Here is a 20980-nt window from a genome sequence, read left to right as displayed (position 1 = left end):
CTATGTAACAAATTTGTGGGCTCAAAGTATGTTTGTGTAAGCCATTACGTCATATTAGTTATTTAAGATTAACTAAACATATGGTCCATATGCTGCACTAGTGGTTAATATTTTTATCCTGCTGCACACACTGCCCCACCACAATCTGTGATGTCAGAGTACCATTTTTGCCATTGACAGATGTTGTTAATACATCCAAAGACCTCACAGAACAATAAATATGAATGTGTTCTAAAGGAAAGTGTTCTGAGTAGTCATTATCAAAATGTATTGAAAGCAATTTTTTTTAAATTTGATTTAGTATAGATTTCAAATAATGACAACTGTTACTTTTTTATTTGAGACAATCTAAAATAATTAGTTTGCTCTAACCTAAAATAATTAGATTGCTCCAACCTAAAAATAATTAGATTGTTCCAACCTTTAAAAAGTGGTTGCATGGAGTTAAACTTTTTAGGTTAAACTAAATTAAATTATTTGCTTTGAGTCAATGTCAAATATTTCGTGTGATTGATTACCTCAATTTTTTTACGTTGATCCAAGGTTTTTTTTTTTTCAGTGCAGAGTGCTCACTTAAAGTGGCCTGGGTTTTGGGTAAACAGAAGAAGCCATTCTCAAAAGCAGAAATAATAGAATGCATGAATGAAGTGATGGACACAATGTTTGAAGGCAAACAAAAAGAGGAAATTAAAGTTAAAAAATTAAATTAAGCATATCCACCTCTCAGATTCCACAGCAAGCAGACGCACTGAAGTACTGGCAGGTGGTCTAGTTAAGCAGCTGTGTGATGGAAAAAAACTGCAGAGTGCATTTCTCTAGCTGTGGATGAGTCCACTGACACCACTGATAAGGCTCAGTTGTTTGTGTTTGTGAGAAATTATGAGTCAAAAAGGAAGTTTTTATATGTGAATTATTCATGAATTAATATTTTATTAATTTATCTCAAAATGGAAATTTGTTTTATTTAAGTTCACATTTTTTTTGTTTTGAATAAAAAGGACATTTTCTTTTGAATGTGGCATGTGGCTTGACTGACCTCAATAAGTGGACCATTGAGTCATTGAAAAAAATCTTTGTGGCCCTTTAAGATTTGTATTTGAGTACCCCAGCTCTAGACCCTGGCTGTTGTTCAATGACATATATATATATATATATATATATATATATATATATACATACATATATGTTTATTATTATTATTATTATATATACCATTTTAAATTTGATGGCAGCAACACATCTCCAAAAAGTTGGAACAAAGGCAACAAAAGGCTGGAGAAGTAAATCAAAAACTAGCAGAGGCAGTGACAAAAATATTGTGGAAAAATTTCAGAAAAATCCGGCAATGACTCCTGCATCAGACAAGAATGGGACAACATTCCTCTCCCAAACCTCCAGCAGGTTACAAGCAGTTGTTAAAAGAAGAGGGGATGCTACATATGGTAAACATTGCTCTGTCCTAACTTTTTTAAAGTTTTCTTGATAATAACCAAAATCATTATCAGGAAAACCATGGAAAATGGCTAGATATGTCAGGACTGGTGACCAGAACTCAAACGCAGACCAGAGATCAGAGTGAAATGGTGAATTTATTTTGAGGTTCACAAGGAAAAAACAGGTCGTGGTGGGAGTTGCTGGGAATTCTGATGTGGGTTCGGGATCCAGAGCTCTCGGTTTTGGCTGGCTGGCGGGCTGGACTGGGTGCAGGCTGGGGCGAGACGGTCTGAGGTGAGGGCAGAAAAAAACAAGTTTTAGATACAGGCATACAATTAGAGTCTATTACAATATCAGCTGGTGTGTCTCATACGAGCTGATACGACAATCCAGCGGGGACTGGAAGGTCGGTCTGGTCTTTATAGGAGTGTTGATTGTGGGATGAAGAACCGGAGTGCAGGACTGATGAGATGAGTTGCAGGTGTGTTGGCTGGAGTTGCAGTGACCACGCCCACCAGCGGTTCATTCATGCGGCTGTCAGATCACAGCCAGAGGGTTGTGACAAGATATCAGCTCTTAAATGAAACTCTTATGAGTTATTTTTGTTGTTATTATATTTGTCCAAAAATGTACCTTTTAGTTGTACCAGGCATTAAAATGAACAAAATAAATAAGAAGGAAATAAGGAAATAAGAAAGAAAACAATGGTGGTCTAATAATTCTTTCCATGACTGTATTATCCCATCTGATAATGTCTGATAACTGACCAGCTCACCCTAAAAACAGTCATAAAGGTCGTCACACATACCAAAATTACTTGCCCGAATTATTATGACGGAAGCAAAGTATAACACATAATATAATTACATCACATGCTCATTTTATCTCAAACCATGATCTTTTCTTTTAACCCTAACCACATAGTTCTGATTCACAAAGTTAACCATGCGTTTAAAATTGTGAATGTTTTTCATGGCCACAGGGCCATTTAACAGTGTTTTGTTGTAGCAGAACAATCTAGTTTCTGTAGTTGCATCCACATTGACATGTAACTTTGCTGTAGCAGGAAGTAACATGCTCACGTATACAGGGTGGGATTCTGAGATAACTCTGATAATTCTGAGATTGGTTGATGACGCATGAAAATAAATTGTGTTATTCCCCTAAACTCCTGAAAGTGTACTGATTTTAAGAGCATAAAAGCCAATCCCCAAATAATTAATGGCCCACAAACCTTCTAATATAAAATAAGCAGGATTAAACATTAGAGAGAGCTGTTCCATTTGGGTTCCTGACTGTATTTTGGTTACCTTTTTCATTAAAATCCTGCACAAGGCTGTGTTTTAAGAACTTTCGTTGTTGTCCATTGTTCTTAAAGAGTTTCTTCAATATTTTCACCGTTCTGGTTTTGGCTGTCATTGCCAAAACAACCTTTTTTTTTCATCATTTTAAAATGAACGTGTTGGTGTTGGGTCCAACTTGCACTCTTCTTCTTTTAGCTTTGTTTTGGTCTCCACCACCTCTTGAGACAATGATTTGCCTCTTTACCTCCTAAATGATCCACTATGTTCACCAGCTATTTGCAGACTGCTCTGTGGTCCAGTGGGTCTATTAGAGAGTGTGTTTGCTGAAAACAGTTGTCTGCTGTTGCTGACAGTGATCGAGACATTGAAATAAATGTGCCATGAAACCAAAGCAATTAGGCTAAAAGGGACATTTTCCCCCCAAAATGTATACATAGCAACACCTGGACTTAAAATAGCATCAACTAGCAAATATCACCACACAGCATGTTCAATAAAACACCTTGCACACAATATGACTCCCATTATAATTCCCCACACACACACACACACATTGGGATGTCTCCCTCGAGGGCTGCTGTGACCATTACATTCATAAATGGCTCTCATCCATCTGCTGATGCGATGGAATGAGAAAATTTCCATTGCAGCATCTCGACCTTTGACCTCCTCACAGGGTCATGACTTCACAACGTAATTTCTTTTGCAAAAACCAGGACGCACAGAAATATTGCTGAATTGATTTGTGCCTTGATTTGTGTCTGCGACACCAGCTTATTTGTTACAACTTCAGCTTTCTGACTGACCTTTGACCTCTACTAGGTTTCAAGTGAACACTAGTGAATATAAAAGAAGCAATATTAAATACGGGGGCTGTAAACACACTTGTTTAGATTGTTGTTAACAGTCTACAGTGTCAAGGTAAATTTTTATAATGTACATTTTATGTGCAGCTGTGTTCTTAAGAGTGTCAAGGCAAGTCATTCTGTTTATAAAGCCCAATATTAACAAATTACACATTTCTCTTCAACCTCTTAACTCTAACAAGCAACTTAAGGGTGTTTTTTTGTTGTTGCTCTTTTTACATTTTACTCACTGTGAACAACTCAGACATGTCTTTGTGCAGAATAACACAGTTATAATGACAGAAATCATAAAAAAAGAAAGAAATGCAAATTTAATTTCCCTGATAATTTTTTTTATTGAATTAAAATGGAATCATGCTATAAGTATTGAACTATTGTCATGTTTCTAGCCTCTCCTGTCCTCTCCTCTGTGCTTTGTGTAAAAAGCCTCTCCTCTCCTCTCTGCTCTGTGTAAACAGTCTCTCCTTTCCTCTCCTCTCTGCTCTGTGTAAACAGATTTTCAGTGAATATTTGTTACGTGAATTGAATTTCCCCTTGGGGATGAATAAAGTAATTTTGATTTGATTTGATTTGATTGTGACCGTTCGTCTCACCGGAATCAATCATGTCTTCACAGTGTCTCTGAGGATATTTAATGTATTTATTTATGTATGAGTATTTAATGTTTTTAACAGGATCTGGTTAGTGCAAACACTTTTTTTTAAATGACACATGTAGAATATAGTGATTTTGAGAGAAATATCACATTTTTAGGCTTCGTTTTGGTTATTTTTTCTCACGGAAACTTTCATAACCTATGATCCGCTCAAGGACAGTCAGAGAGTTCAGATTCCTATGATACTGTTTCTTTCTACAATAAACAGTGTACTTTTTAAGAAAGCATACATCAATCAAGAAAGAAAAAGAGAGGGATTCAGCGACATGGACATCGCTTGTGGCTGCAAATTGAGTGTCCGTTTCCTGTCACAACTCTGACTTTGATCCGAGAACTTTCTTAGTCTACCAAGTATGAAAACGATATTTCATCCATCTGTGAAGTGTAATACAGAGGGCGAAGCTGTGGCATTAGTGGACAGTTAGCTTGGAGGTTCACAGGCAGCAGTAACATATCTCTGTTCTCCGCTGTGATCTATTATACCAGCCTCTTCTTTATGATGCCCTCATTCACTGAGCGCAGCGGGTGGCCGACTCTGTGGGCAGCGGGTCCTTTCACAGCCACAGTGTGACAGCACTATAAAGTATCAAGGAAAAGTTTTCCATTATGTCTTCATGACAGAACAGTGATAAGCCTTTTTACTTACATGGCAGGACTCCAGTGGAGTATTTTTGCATCAGCAGGAGAGGTTATTATATTTGCTTTCACTGTCCTTGAGCAGGTTGGCTTTCACACAGCAAACAAAGAAAAAATTGAATCTGTGCCGACAACGTCAGAACCAAGTTGACGCCATGAGACAATTACAGCAATACGATTACACTGAAATCATTTCCAGGCAGCAGAGGAGGGAGCGGGGGAGTCACAAATCTTTTACATTCAAACAGAAATCCTGAACAGATCTTTGCATGGATGCAACTGATTCAAATGTGTAGTCACACACACACACAAAAGTGTCCCCAGTATGTATTTGTAACTAATTAGTAACCCTTGCAATTAGCAGTATCCAGAAATAGAAGTGGCTGATTAATGAACAATGATTAGTGTCAGAAGGGAGAAGAGATAGAATTAATGATGAAAGACAAAATGAAAGGAGGCAGAGAGATGGACAGATGGAGCTGATGTGTTAACTTTACCGCTGCCTGTTTCGTTATTATTTTTCTGTTGTTGCAATGTGACTTCTTCTTTTATTAAATATTATTTATCCAGGATAATCTGATTTTCTCATATTACCATGTTAACACGGTAGCCTAGAGCAGCAGAGCAATTAACTATTAGAAAAAACAACAACAACGACGAAAAACATTGATTGTTTCCATCAGTAATTATAATTATGATGTGCTGCTTCCACGTATCAAAACTGACGATTCAACAAACAGTGAGTGTTCACCCAGGTGTGGAGGTGAGAAAGTTCTTTGTGTACAAATGCTACAGCAGCTGATTCATTAATAATCAGATTATTGAATTATCACCACTGCAAAAACAAATTGACAAAAAATAAGAAATAAATAACTAGAATTAAGCAAATACATGGTCGAAACAAGTAAAAATATCTGCAAGTGCAGTAAGACAATGTTTCTTTGTTAGAATACTTTAAATAAGTAAAAATATCTAGGCACTGGGAAAACCAATGATATGTTGAAATAAGCCCAAATATAATTATTTTTGAGCAATTGTGGTTTGAATAGCCCGACTGTAGTAACATTAAATAAACCTAAAATAAACAAGCATGTTATGGTGAGCAGAAAATGCTTTTGTAATATCATTCAAACTACATGCAACCAAAACTCTCAACTGTAACCAATATTTTAGGTAACAACTCACCATATTCAACAGTTGAATAGCTTGACAAGCATGAAAAAGCTCACAATGTCAATCCTAAAAAAGAAGTCTTTAAACAATAAGATAATTACATAATAGGGCTACACGGTGGTGTAGTGGTTAGCACTCTCGCCTCACAGCTAGAGGGTCGCCGGTTCACCAGTTTTCTCCCCGGGTACTCCGGCTTCCCCCCACAGTCCAAAAACATGCACTTAGGTTTAATTGATGACTCTAAATTGCCCGTAGGTGTGAATGAGAGTGTGATTGTCTGGCTCTATGTGTCAGCCCTGTGATGGTCTGGTGACCTGTCCAGGGTGTACCCCGCCTCTCGCCCAATGTCAGCTGGGATAGGCTCCAGCCCCCCGCGACCCGAATGCGGATAAGCGGTTAATGGTAATGAATGAATAATTACAAAAAACAGGACATAATAATCATACTAATAATTAAATGCACTGCAAAAAAGCCAACTTGTAGGCTATTTTTTGGCCTAAAACGGTGATTTAACCCTTGTGCCTTCCTCGGGCATTTTTGTACATTTTTCTCTTCTTTTTTTTTTCATTTGTTGATCATTTTGACTGTGTAACAGCTTGAGGCATGAATTTTTGCAGAAACTCTTATTTTTAGTAACATTTTTGAAATCCATTGTCATTAACCCTTACATGTCTTTTATTCTCCATTGGTGCATTTATTACCCTCTCGCCACCCTCGTGGACAAAAAAGGCCACGCACACAACAACTGCTATTAAATAACAGATTTTTTTTCATGAATCTCTTAAACAACTTCAGACTTGTTCAAAACTATCAAACATTCATTCTTTTTCAGAATTTTAACCCTTTATATGCCAGTTTATAAATTCAAGGTCCATAATTCCATAATTCCATAATTTATTAAAAAAAAACACAAAAAATGAAAATTTTCCCATAAAATAAATAGTTGGGAGCTGGCATTTTGGTGGTGATTAGAGTCTTGGATATGTCAAAGATTAGCAATAAAATTGATTTGATTGCATTAGTATTTTTTATGTAGTGCCAAATACTCCCTCTGGTGTCCCTCGTGGACAAAAACGTCCACGCACACTAAAACTGCTATAAAATAAAAATACATCAATATTTTTTTCAGATTTTTTTTCCATAAATCTCTTAAACAACTTCAGACTTGTTCAAAACTATCAAACATTCATTCATTTTCAGAATTTTAACCCTTTATATGCCATCTTATATGTATGAATTATTCCATAATTTCTTCCAAAAAAACATTAAAAATGTATTATTTTCCATAAAATAAATAGTAGAGAGCTGGGGTTTTGGTGGTGATTAGAGGCTTGGATATGTCAAAGATTAGCGACAAAATTGATTTGATTGCATTAGTATTTTTTATGTAGTGCCAGATACTCCCTCTGGCATCCCTCGTGGACAAAAATGCCTCATAGACTTCCATTCAAACTGCAGTTTTTGATCTCACTGCCATTGCAGTATGAAATCATGTTTTCTGTAATGTCATCATTTCATTTTGAAGAAAAGTAGTGATCTTTTACATTTTCACTGTATTCCACCAGATTCAACCATTTTCCCATTGTAGGCAGATGCATGAAATTTGTGTATGTTTGCCAGTTATATTATAGAGCCGTGTGACTACCAGGTGCCCCCAAGAGTGTGTGTGTGTGTGTGTGTGTGTGTGTGTGTGTGTGTGTGTGTGTGTGTGTGGTTTTAGAGAGAGAGAGACAGAGAGAGAGCTGGTCATTTCAGGGATGAAAAAAAGACATCTTTTGAGGGATGCCTTTCATGTGTCTTTGAAGAGGTGCTTGAATAAAAACATAGCATCTTGTCTTTACTGTACTCAAAAAAAGAAAAGAAAAACAAATGTTAGTTTGTTTATGCACCTGGCTGCTTTTACAGCCAGAGCCTATATAAGCCTGTTGCTTGGCTGAAGGAGCAGAGAAGGAGAATTACTTTGAGGAAAGACAAAATGAGTAGTAATTTCAGTGGAGATGACGCATTAGCAATAGCCATGGAGTATTTATCTGCCAGCGAGTTGGAGGACTCAAGCTTCATTTCTTCAAGCTTCGAGGGAGAGTCTGACAACGACAGCTCACTGGAATCTTCGTCGAGTTCCTCTCTGAGTTCCGCTGCAAGTGCCTTGGACCCTTCATCTGAAAGTGAAGAGGACACTGAGGATCCTGCCCTTCCAAATGGTGAGTGGACAGGAAAGAATGGGCAAGTGTGGTCTCCGTCTCATGCCGAGACGCTGCGCTACGTTCCTGCACCCACAGGCATGATACCAGGCCCTACAAGATATGCCATCGCAAGAATTCATGATGTGGCATCATCTTTTGATCTTTTTATCACCGATGACATGATCCAGATCAATTTGAATATGACAAACTTGTACGGCCAGCGTTCAGTGTCAAGATGGAGCGATGTGGATGCCCAAGAGCTGAGAGCGTACATGGGACTTCTCATTCTGGCAGGTGTCTATCGCTCCAAAGGGGAATCCACACGTAGCCTGTGGGACGAGAAGAGTGGGAGACCAATCTTCAGGGCCACCATGTCCTGCAGATGCTTTGAGATGATCAGCTACAGCCTGAGATTTGATGACCAACTGACCCGTCCTTCTCGATACATGAATGACAAGCTGTCTGCTTTCCGGACGACAAGTGGGACAAGTGGACTCGGCGCCTCCCAATCCTGTTTAATCCAGGTGAAGATATCTGCGTTGATGAGCAGCTCGTGCCATTCAAAGGCCGCTGCAAATTCAGGCAGTACATGCCCAGCAAGCCAGCAAAATACGGGCTGAAAATCTGGATCACAGCAGATGTCGCCACATCTTATGGTTGGAGGTGGCAGGTTTACACAGGAAAAGCCGCTAATGGAGCTCCGTAGGTGGGCCAGGGAAAGAGAGTCATCCTGGACATGACCGAGGGCCTCAAGGGTGTCACACTGACTTGTGACAATTTTTTCACCTCGTACTCACTTGCCCAGGAGCTTTTGAAAAAAAAAAGTTGCCCTGGTAGGAATCAGGGCAAACAAACCTGAGCTTCCCCCCAAACTAAAGCAGAAAAAACAGAGAGCTGTATTCTCCTCTCTGTTTGCATTTACAACCACCACCACAGCAGTGAGCTACATTCCGCGGCGAGGAAGAAATGTCCTCCTCCTGAGCAGCAAACACCGGGAGCCAGCTGTGGATCAGGGTGAGAAGAAAAAGCCACAAGTCATCATTGACTATAATCGCTGCAAGGGTGGCGTGGATAACCTTGACAAGGTAGGCGATTGAACACTTTTATTATTATATAAAATGATTCCAGTCAATTTATTCTCACTAATTTAATGTGTTTGTTTGAGATAAATGTATTAGTATTATTTATTATGATTGCTTACCATTCATAAGACCTATTTCTTGCATTTATATAAAAAATTAACTTTATAAAATACTTGTGAATAATGAGGAAGGACATTTATTCATATATATTTTTTCTTTTGTTTTGTAGGTGGTCAGCACCTACAGCTGTAGGAGGCGAACCCGTCGATGGCCTCTTGTCCTCTTTTACAACTGTATCGATGTCTCCGCCTTCAATGCTTTCATCCTGTTCACTGCTGTGGATCCCTCCTGGAACCAGCAAAGAACATACAGGCGGAGGCTGTTCCTAGAGGAGCTGGGCAAATCCATGGTGTCCAAAGAGATCCTGCAGAGAAGGCACCCCCCTCGTACAGAAGCTGCTGCTGCCGTGATGATGGAGATACAGACACTTGTGGTGTTGCTGCCACCGACACCCACACCGCCACTGCTTCCACCAGCTCAACCAAAAAGAGAGGTGTGTGCGTGTTTTGCACAGGCCACACAAAAAAGAGGTGTTCTACCGCCTGCGCCAAGTGCAACAGATGCATTTGTAAAAACCACCAGGTCACATGCTGCAGAACCTGCTTATCTGCTGCTGGAATATAACCACACACACACACACACACACACACACACACACACACCATTTATCTGTTTATCTGTTTCTCTCAAACACACACACACATCAAATTTGTTCATTTGTTCATATTCCATTTTCCATATGTTCTGTTGTGTTCTTTTTTGTTGATGTTTTCAAAGTTGCAGTTTGCACAATAAATGTTTACATTGATTAATCGGATGTTGATTTAAAAATTATTTCACACAAACACACACACACACTCTTGGGGGCACCTGGTAGTCACACGGCTCTATAATATAACTGGCAAACATACACAAATTTCATGCATCTGCCTACAATGGGAAAATGGTTGAATTTGGTGGAATACAGTGAAAATGTAAAAGATCACTACTTTTCTTCAAAATGAAATGATGACATTACAGAAAACATGATTTTATACTGCACTGGCAGTGAGATCAAAAAATGCAGTTTGAATGGAAGTCTATGAGGCATTTTTGTCCACGAGGGACGCCAGAGGGAGTATCTGGCACTACATAAAAAATAATAATGCAATCAAATCAATTTTGTTGCTAATCTTTGACATATCCAAGCCTCTAATCACCACCAAAACTCCAGCTCTCTACGATTTATTTTATGGAAAATAATACATTTTTAGTGTTTTTTTGGAAGAAATTATGGAATAATTCATAAAAATAAGATGGCATATAAAGGGTTAAAATTCTGAAAATGAATGAATGTTTGATAGTTTTGAATAAGTCTGAGGTTGTTTATGAGATTTATGAAAAAAAAATCTGAAAAAAATATTGATGTATTTTTTTTTTATAGCAGTTTTAGTGTGCATGGACGTTTTTGTCCACGAGGGACACCAGAGGGAGTATTTGGCACTACATAAAAAATACGCATGCAATCAAATCAATTTTGTTCTCTGTTAGCACAACAAAGGAAGCCAGTTGTCTGCTCAAAAACAAGTTTGTGAGTTGTTGTTACTTATATCTTTAAGTTGGGGTTTAAAACAAGGGACAATAGTTCTGCTAACTCTTATTTCTTTGTTGTGAAGCGGTGAAATTCGGTCATTAGCGAAAGCTAGCGGCTAACTGATGCTAGCGGCTAACTGATGCTAGCGGCGCTGCTTGTTACAGCTACAAGAGTAGCCATTAGCGTATTAATGCTAACTCAAAATTGTGGTTGCAACATTAGCTGACATTTCATAGCGGCGTTCAGAGTTGAGCAAACTCAAAAACAAAACTTAAACTATTTAGTTTAATTGTCCAACTTAAAATTTTATCGAAGTTTGTTGCCTTGAAATTTTGAGTTCACCCAACTTTTCTTTTTTTTGCAGTGTATGGTCAGTAGGTAAATTATACTCAAAACAATATAATAAAGTTCTATTGCTAGATATAAGAAGAAAATACTTGGCAAGCGTCATGCTTTTTGCAGTGATCCCATAATTCAGGGCCAGTAGATGCCTACAAAGTTTCTGAAAATTGTTTTTGTGCAACATAACTGACACAACACTTCCAATGTCTCACACTGACACTTTTCTTTATCTCCTCCCGGCCCCCTCCTATAGGAAGAGACTCTCGTTTGTTGATCTTAACTCCACTGCAGTCAGAGAGAACCAAGGAAAGGAAAGAGAGACAGTGAGTGGCAGACTCACAGCACAGAGCTGCAGGTCTGTTTAATCACCTCAGAGACCTTCATCTGGCTCAGAGCGGTGACACATCCAACAGTGACGCTGTAATCGTCCTCAGCGAGAGGAGCAGAGGAGGAAAAGTCTGCTGACCTATGGCATTTATGTTACCTTGTGATTATATATATATATATATCTGTTATATGGACTTTGTCCAAGGTAAAAAGCTGCTCTATAATCAAAGCACTTTGAATCTCTGAATCACCATCCTTCTGGCAGGATTGAAACATATTTTTCAAGGTCACCAACAATTCAGTTTATCGAAGAAAGAAACTGTAGAAACAGGCATTATCATTGGAATTTTAACTTTCTGGCTGTCCTTGAGCAGGTCACAAAAGTTACAAGTTACAAAAGTTTCTGTAAGAAAAAGTAACCAAAACAAAGTATTTTTTAATTCAACCCTCTGAAATGTATGTTTTCTTTAAAACATCGCCAAAAATTCACAGTTTCTAGTAGAAAGAAACCGTAAAAACGGCATCATAATTAAAATTTGACCTTCTGACAGTCCTTGAAGAGATCATAGAAAGTTTCTGTTAGAAAAAGTCACCAAAGTGGAGCTTAAAATTGTTATATTTCTGTCAAAATCACTGTCTCATTTAAAACTTGTCCAAAAAATAAACTGTTTGTAATAACTAGATCCTGTTAAAGACATTAAATTCTGCTCACCAGAGACACTGCGAGGCCATGATTGATGTTGCTGAGACGAACGACCATTTGACAAATATTCACTGAAAATTTGTTTACAAAGAGCCGAGAGGAGAGGATATGAGAGGCTGGAAACAGGACAATACTTAAATATATAGAATATGTGCAGACCAATTTTTTTTTCAAATATTCATGGGACTTGTGGGAACTTGGAAAAGTTTGGATTGTGTAAATATAAAATTTCATTGAGAAGAACTGAAAGGGATAGATTCAAATCAATCTGATTTTTTTCCTTGTGGCTTCTTTCAATAAACCTCTTACAAAATCAGCTGTCAGCTGTGTGGAAGGATTCTCTCTCAAGCTCTCCCTTTTCAGTTTTTGTATGCATCTTTCATCTTTTGTGTGCAGAAACAGATTCAGAGGTATGACTTTACTCCAGGAAAGACCAGTGGTGGAAGAAGTATTCAGATCTCTTACTTAGGATAAGTACTAATACCACACTGTGAAATGACTCCACTGCAAGTAAAAGTCCTGCATTGAAAACTTATTGAAGTAAAAGTACAAAAGTATAAGTGTCCAAATGTACTTTAAATATCAAAGTAAAAGTACTTGTTTTGCAGAATGGACCCACTCAGTTTTATGTAAGCAGCATTTAAAATGTTTTTATAATAACCAAAATCCTTATCAAGAAAACCATGGAAAATGGCTTGATATCAGCTCTTAAATTAAACTCTTTTGATCTATTTTGGTTTTTATCATTATATTTGTCCAAACAAATGTACCTTTAGTTGTATCAGGCATTAAAATGAACAAGATATTAGAGAAAACAAGGGTTGTCTAATATTTTTTTTCATGACTGTATGTGAAAATACTCAAGTAAAGTACACGTACCTCAAAATTGTTCTTAAGTGCAGACGTTAAGGGTTTGTCTCCTAACAAACCACAGTGAGAGTCCTGGAGAACCCATCCTGACGAGTCCTCTTTAGTTGTATTTCAGGACACCTCGCTGTTCTTTACATTACATTTGTTCACTGACCTTTGCTGCTGTCTTGTTTGTGCATCTGCTTATGTAAGTTTGAACAACATCGAGTTGGACACATTCACACAGATTAGCCTCTGGTGAGATGCAGGTAGCATTTCTGTTAACATTAAATAATATGAACGTCCCTGAAGAAAAAGTTGGTACATTTCCAACACCAAAGGTTCTTTCTTCTCTTTCATTTTGCTGGTTAACTACACAGATGAAAACAATAATTATGATTTAATTTGACCCTGCATTTAAAAACTCTTTGTTTTTCTTACATCACATTATTAACAGCATCCTGAAATATTGCATCAGTACACAGAGCTCCAGCAGCATCAGTTTGCAAGTATTTGCAGAAACATTATTAATGGTTTTCTCAGAGGAATAACAGTTTGCCTTTTAGAGGCACTTCATTAAACTGAACTAACAAGACTGTTTTCCATTAAAGTTTAATTTATTCTTTTTTTATTTGTTGTTATTGGGGTTTTTCAGGAGAGAGGGATGACTGGTTTTATGTATCTGTGCAATACACAGAAGGCCAAGATAATTAATAATACTTTATCAGGTTTGTTTAAATGTGTGATTACCGGAAAACCTTTATTTTATCAATGTTATTTCCGGTCCAATGTCCGAAAAAGATGAGAATCATGTGACTGTTCTACAAGCTGTTTCAGGACATTTTCTGCTCTTTTTACATTTTACTTACTGTGGCCTTTTATTTCACTGCAAGATATAAAATCTATATAAATCTATAAGTCCTGCAGCTCTATGGAATCAACACAATCACTGCTATAAGAGGGAACAACTCAAACGTGTCCTTTGTGCAGAAAAACACAGTTAGAATGACTTTATGACAGATTATTTTTTTATTATTGGAATAAAATTGTATTTATTTATACAACACTTGCCTAGAATGTCATGAATACTGGGGGAAAAACATTGGCTCTCCACATGCTATACATATTGAACTATTTGCATTTTTACAACCTCTTGCAACCTCTCCTGTCCTCTCCTCTCAGCTCTGTGTAAACAGATTTTCAGTGAATATTTGTCACGTGACCGTTCGTCTCAGCAGGAACAATCATGTCTTCACAGTGTCTCTGAGGAGCAGCATCTAATATTTTAGCAGGATCTGGTTAGTGCAAACGTGTTGCATATACATACATTCTGACAGAATAATCAAAATTTCAAACTTTGTTTTTGTTTTGTTTCTAATGGAAACTTTCGAAAAACCTATGATCCATTCAAGGACTGTCGTAAGGTTCAAATTTCGGTGATCATGCCTGTTTTTACAGTTTCTTTCGACTATGAATCATGCATTTTTGGCGATCTTTGAAAGAAAACGGTATATTTCACAGGTTCATATGGTTAATCAGGATACTAGTAGAATATAAAACAATAATCTTGCAAACTGATTAATTCAAAGCATGCAACACAGAAAAGAAATAAAAACCAGTTTTATGATTTGTCTCTGGTATTGGTAGCAGGAAGCAGTTTTTCTTGCAGCTCTGATGTGCTTGGAATGTTTATTTAATATCTAATCAATACCTTGAGAGAAGAATTGTTTTATTAATCTCCAGGGGGAGCGAGGCTTCTAGGAGGAGAACAATAAATACAGACATATAAAAACACAGATATCATAGATTTGTAGGTTCAGGAGAGCTTTGCATATTGGAGTAAGATGAAGAGATATATCCACATTCTCTCCTCCACCACATTACTGTTACAATCAGGACTCCATCACATCTAACGGCCACCGAAATGTTGTAATGACCTCATATCGAGGCTTCAACCTCAAGAAAACTACACAGCCAGCAGATGATATCCCCCAGAATGCATCTCTCCTCCATTAACAGTGGGAATGAGCAACACTTTTATGATTAAACCATAAAAGCTCTCGGGTCTTCAGCTAGAATGCAGATAAACAGACAGATCCTTTCTTTATTTAGCTGAGAAGTGTTCTCGCTCCCTGCTGCTCACTCAGTCGGGAGCTTCCCAGTGAAACCACAGTGTTTTTCCATTTGTCACTGGCGCACGTGTCCATTAGTGTTCTTGAAACCATCAAATTATTTCCAAAGCTTTTCTTTGATGGCAGCATGAGGGAATGAATTCAAATGGAGAGGGTATTATCTAATCCTCTACTGTAGACTAGGTCGCAACCAAACTGGTATGTTTGTGTGTTTGATTTGCAAATACAGCAATTTTTCAAAAGTCCAGCAGGGGTTGGTTGCGAAAGCACTCCGGTCCTATCTATCTCAATAAAAACTGAGACGACTTCTCACTTGATTTATTACCTCAGAGAAAATTATCTTGCCAACATTAGGGTCTCAATCGCTAGTTTCAAGTCTTCTTCAGGACAATATGATGTTAATTATGTAAATAATGGTCCAATTTATAAGAAAATAGGTGATAAACCAGGGTATGATTTGTGGTATGGCTACCTTTGATTGACAGGTATCAGGATAGAAGCAATACAAAGCGTGTCCACGGCACTGTGTAAGTTTATTTCAACATTTTGTTCAATAAAAATGTCTTTTGTTTAGCGTTCGGTTGTACTAAAATACTTTTTTTCCAATAAATAACATACATTTTGTTTTAGCATTTTAACTGTTTATTTTTGGATACACCCGTCCTCGCGCCTTCCCAGTCCAAATAAGGTCTCTCCTGGTTTCAAAAAACAATGATGGCAACAGCCTCAACACTGAACTTGTTGCTTCAAACGGTCCTCAAACCAATGAGTGACGTCACAGTGACTACCTCCGTTATTTTAGATTCAGATTCAGATTTCTCCGTAAATTTGTCACAAATTTCTACACTACTTGTACCTAACATCCTGACATTTGTCCCAATAAGAAAGGCAATCAAAATCCTGGTCTTTGGTGCATTAATTTAATGATGAAATCAAGTAAATATTGTGGCTATATTTTCACCAGATTGAGAAATCTTGTTTACAGATGTACAAAGACAAGGGAAAGCTCATCCAAAAAGTAAAAGGTTTGTCAACAACACATGGAAATGTTAAGTTATAATTGGTCTTATGATAGCAATGAAAATACTCATTAGGATTCATCACTGGGTACTACTAATATCCACAAATAATTCTTAGCAATCCAAAGATCAGACTCTTGCTCTGACGGATGAGCTGAGTTACAAACCTCTCTGTCCTCATCAGTGCCAGGAGTGGAAATGAAAATCCCCTGTGGAGCAGGCTTCACAGGACCAGCTGGGGAATGCTGGAGAGTGTGGAGAATGAATGAGTAACACCTCCTCCTTCTTCAACAGCTCCTCTTCACCGGCCTTTTGATCGAAGCAGCTCAACTGCCAACTGCTCGAGTGGAGCGGCTCAGTGGCCGACAGCGCAGGGCTGTGTGTGTACCTGGGCTTCGAGTCTCACAAGTGGAAATGTAAAGAGGGGGTTGGTGGATGAAGTGTGTGGCATCAGTTGGCCTTCTTCTGACTGAGGGAGGTTGTAAACAAACTAAAAACCTCTTCACATGAGGCCACAAGAAAGAAACATGCTGATGATATCTCTGTTTGTCTATTTTGAATCTGATAATGTTATTGGGATGAAAAAAAGTCTGATAAAAAAAAACTGATAAAACAAAGTTACGGAGGGGAGGGGATCAAAGGCTAATGGGCATCCACTATATAATAACCTATTCAACAAACGCAAACCAAGTTATTTTGCTGTTGCTGGTTCATAGTTGATTCAACTTGCATGATGATTATGTTCTTATTAACACTGAACATAAGATGTTCATGTTAGCCTTTGTTGTTAGCTGATGCTTGTGTCATGGTCTGGGTCTTTTTCGGCCTGTTTCTCTTTTTTCTCTGTTTTCCTTTGTGTTCCCTGTTTTCCCCTCCCCTTCAACTACTTTCCCACAGGGGTGTGATCCGTGGGAATGGCCTTCAGTTTTCCAGCTGCTGCTGCAGACACTCCTGTTCCTCATCAGAGCACTCAATCCCACCTACAAATACCTGGCTTCTCCACTCATTCGGCGCCAGAGTGTTTCCCTGTCAACCGGTAACTCTCTCTGGAACCAGTTTTCATGGCAGAGAGCTGGCTCCCAAGTTGGCCCTGGAACTGCTTTGGTGGTAAAGGGATATAAAAGATAGCTTCCTTCCAGATGTGAAAGTGAAGCCAATGCTGAAATGCCTTAAGCCTGCATTCGCTCAAGCTACCACCAGGGGGCGACTCCATTCAATGCAAAAAGAAGATGAGAAAATAACCCTCCTTCATGAGTTTATGATCTCAGTCACCAGTTTAAAGGCTTCTTTTTTCCAGCATGATGTTTATTTTGTAAATTATGGTTCAAACGGGGGTAAAATAGAAGTTAAAACACAACATAATTAAGGCCGTAGCTACCTTGTTATCCAGAATAGAACCATAGCAATGCATATCCTGTGTACATTACAATAGCTGTAAACTTTTTGGGTGTTTTCCGTGTTTTTCTCTTTGAACTTGGAACCCCTTCACATTGTGTTTTCAGGTCATGATTGTTAATTTTAACATTTTGGTCACTTAAAAATATCTTGTTCAGCATACAGTTTTACTAAAAGACACTACTAATAGAGCATTAATGTCACATAAGATATGACTTTATTTATCCCGCAGTGGGGAAATTTAGTTGTCACAGCAGCTCAAGATAGAGATATATAGAAAACAGACAAAAGAATATACAAAATAAGACATACGCATTCATTATATACATACATTTCTGCTATTTGGTATTTATTATTAATTTATTTTTTGTTTGTTTGTTTTCCTGAAAGTACTTTGCATTTTACATATATTGTACATTGAAGAAAATATATATTTTAGCTTGTTATTTTGGTTAAATAGGTCATAAATATATTTAAATATATGCAGAGATATACACAGTATAGTATAAATGGTATATGACATATCTAATAATATAGAAAAAACACAGAAGGCCTAATATGGTCAGATGTAAACAGAGATAAATAAACCAGTAAAATGGCCTGGTTGAACAAACATTTGTTATGACTGTGGTTATTATTAGCAAACTGTGTTTGGATGTGTGCCCTGTGTCTTTGTTTTCCTATTTTATTATGCAGATTGGGGTGTGCCATAGCCGTGGTGTGATTGGTGGAAAGGTTCCATGCCTGGGCCGGGATTGGCTGCAGCCGGAACCACCTGGTATAAAGAGAGCCAACTGTTCTTTAAACTAATCTTTGTTGTTGGCTACTTGGGAGATGGGGAAGATGGGGCCTTTTCATCTAGGCCCCCTAGACTGGGGCATAACACATTTAATGTGAATTACAGAAGCACCTTTCTAACAGCTTGGTTAGCAACTTAGTTTCTGCTACGTAGCACCTTGCATTTGCCAAAATGCCAAACTCAAGGCTTCAAAACAGTAGTGCAGTCTTTTATAGAGCCTATGCTAGGAGGCAAGGGTTCAGCTCTTTATACCAAATGATACTAAAGGGATGACTGTGGAAAAACAACTCATATCGATTACTCTGTACACGCCCTGCTAGAAGGACAGTGGTATTGATCTTTTAAATTCAAATGATCTGTTTTAGCATGCAGATCAGAGGCCCTACCCTTCCTTACAAATTTAAATTCAGCTAACAAAGTTCTCCATCATTGAGGCTGAAAGTAGAGCAGCATTATCTGAGTCTGCCTGATTGCATCTAATGCCTACTGTTTGAGCTCTCTGAGTTTGTCTCCACACTCCCTTCAATGAATCTTAAAGAACAACTGGTGGTGATAAATAAAAGGCAGAAGAAGGACAGATCAATAAATAAAGTCTGGCGGCCCAATCTCAAATCTTATCGAAATGCACACTCACAGACAGGTGATTGTTTGAGCGAACTCTCATGAATAAAACATCCAGACAGAAGCAAATTTGATGGAACTTTGAACAGTTGAACGGTTGTTTAGAGTTCATGCTTGGGAGGACTTTAAAGATTTTAATGCACAGGAATAAAAAGTGGCAGATGGTTGATTTTTTAAATGATTTTTATAAACTAGTTTTCCTCCCTAGATAACAGTAAAGAAACCCCAGCAGTGATATCTTATGTTGTAAAAATTGATTTTCTATCTTCAGTTGGGGCAGCTGGTTTCGGTTCACTATGAAATCATCCTGCAGAACTTTGTTTTTGTCAAGAGGATGATGAAGCGTTCATCGTCTCCAGCAACTTCCAATTAAGAAGACGATTAATGTAACAAAAGTGAAGTTGATGAGTTGTGCATCTCAACCGTGGCAATAAAAGTTGTCCAAAACTAATTCTCAGTGCAGGTTAGTGGTCGGAACAGCAGCTCTTTTCTCAAGGAAGGGCTCATTTAACTACTTAATATACTGTTATGACCTGTTATTAAAAAACAATAGAATCACTTTGAATTAATCATGCTTTTTATGTTAAATCTCAACCTGAAAGGTAAAGCTGTCAGCTAAATGTAGTAGAGTACATCTGCCTGATGTAGTGGAGAAGCAGTAAAAAGTTACATAAAATGGTATACTCAAGTAGAGTACCTTAAAATTGTACTTAAGTACAGTACTTGACTAAATGTACTTTATGTTCTTGTTCTTGTTCTTGTGAAACTCAGACACTTTATCAACATTCAGTACTGTTGATGTAAAAGATGACCATTTTTCAACAGTAGAAACATCCACATTCATTATACCCATGTATTTAATATTTGGGATATAGTTTGTCACTGCTTTACTTTTTCACTGCTAATGGACAATTTTGGTGCATCTACAAATCAATATCCATAGGAATGAATTGGCTACCAGGAAGGTACAAAGTCAAACTGATGGTGCTCAAACTGGTGGTACTTAACAAAATGGTCAGCAATAATGACACGTTTATGGATGGATGGATGGATGGATGGATGGATGGACGGATGGATGGATGGATGGATGGATAGATAGATAGATAGATCCCAATAAAATGTGTTATGAATAGGTTAAATAATTGGAGATACAGAGGAGGGAAGAAAATTTATTTTTTAACAACTTTTGTTTAAGGCTGATGTGACATTTAAATTAATTGTGAAATCCAGCTGGGAACAGGAGGGGGAGTCGGTGCAAGGAGGAGAAAGTTGCATGTTAGATGTAACAACAGTAAACATTAACAGCCAAGTAAAGGTCAGTTATATAAACATGTCTGTAGGATGGCGAAGAATTTGGCAATTAGAGTTAGCACTGTGTGTTTAGGATGTACAAGGTGAACATGGGGAACAGGAGGCTGCAGGAGAGATAAATATAGGAATAGGAAAAAATGCAGGTGAAGGACTGAAATGCATTTAATGCTTCAATGAATGCTGTGATTTCATGGATGAGGTGATGGGGGTAGAAAAATAGTTGGGATGAAGAGGTGATAGAGGGAGGGAGAGAGGGAGGGAGGTAATGAAGGAACAATTTATTGTCTGAGTCAGAGAGTGTTTTTTTTTTTAAGTGTTTTTTCCTAAAAAGATGCGCTTTGTCTAGATCAACGATTCTCAAACTGGGGTCCCCGGACCCTTGGGGGTCCACAAGCCATAGCTTGGGGGTCCGCGAAATAATTTGCAATACTTTATTAAAGTTATGCCACATCATTAAAAATTGTGTAAGTTCAATGGGAACCACTACGCCAATAAAACAAAAAAACTGACCCATTT

The 20980-nt window shown here is 37.9% G+C and overlaps 1 pseudogene; it reads left to right on the top strand.

Annotated features, from left to right (window-relative positions):
• Window positions 1–8085: 8085 nt before the first annotated feature.
• Window positions 8086–19526, top strand: LOC131971515 (piggyBac transposable element-derived protein 4-like; annotated as a pseudogene).
• Window positions 19527–20980: the final 1454 nt, after the last annotated feature.

The sequence above is a fragment of the Centropristis striata genome, chromosome 5 (genome assembly GCF_030273125.1).
Source record: "Centropristis striata isolate RG_2023a ecotype Rhode Island chromosome 5, C.striata_1.0, whole genome shotgun sequence".
In the NCBI taxonomy this organism is placed as follows: Eukaryota; Metazoa; Chordata; class Actinopteri; order Perciformes; family Serranidae; genus Centropristis; species Centropristis striata.
Note: the sequence above shows the minus strand (reverse complement) of the source record. Positions and strands in the feature narration are given on the sequence as shown.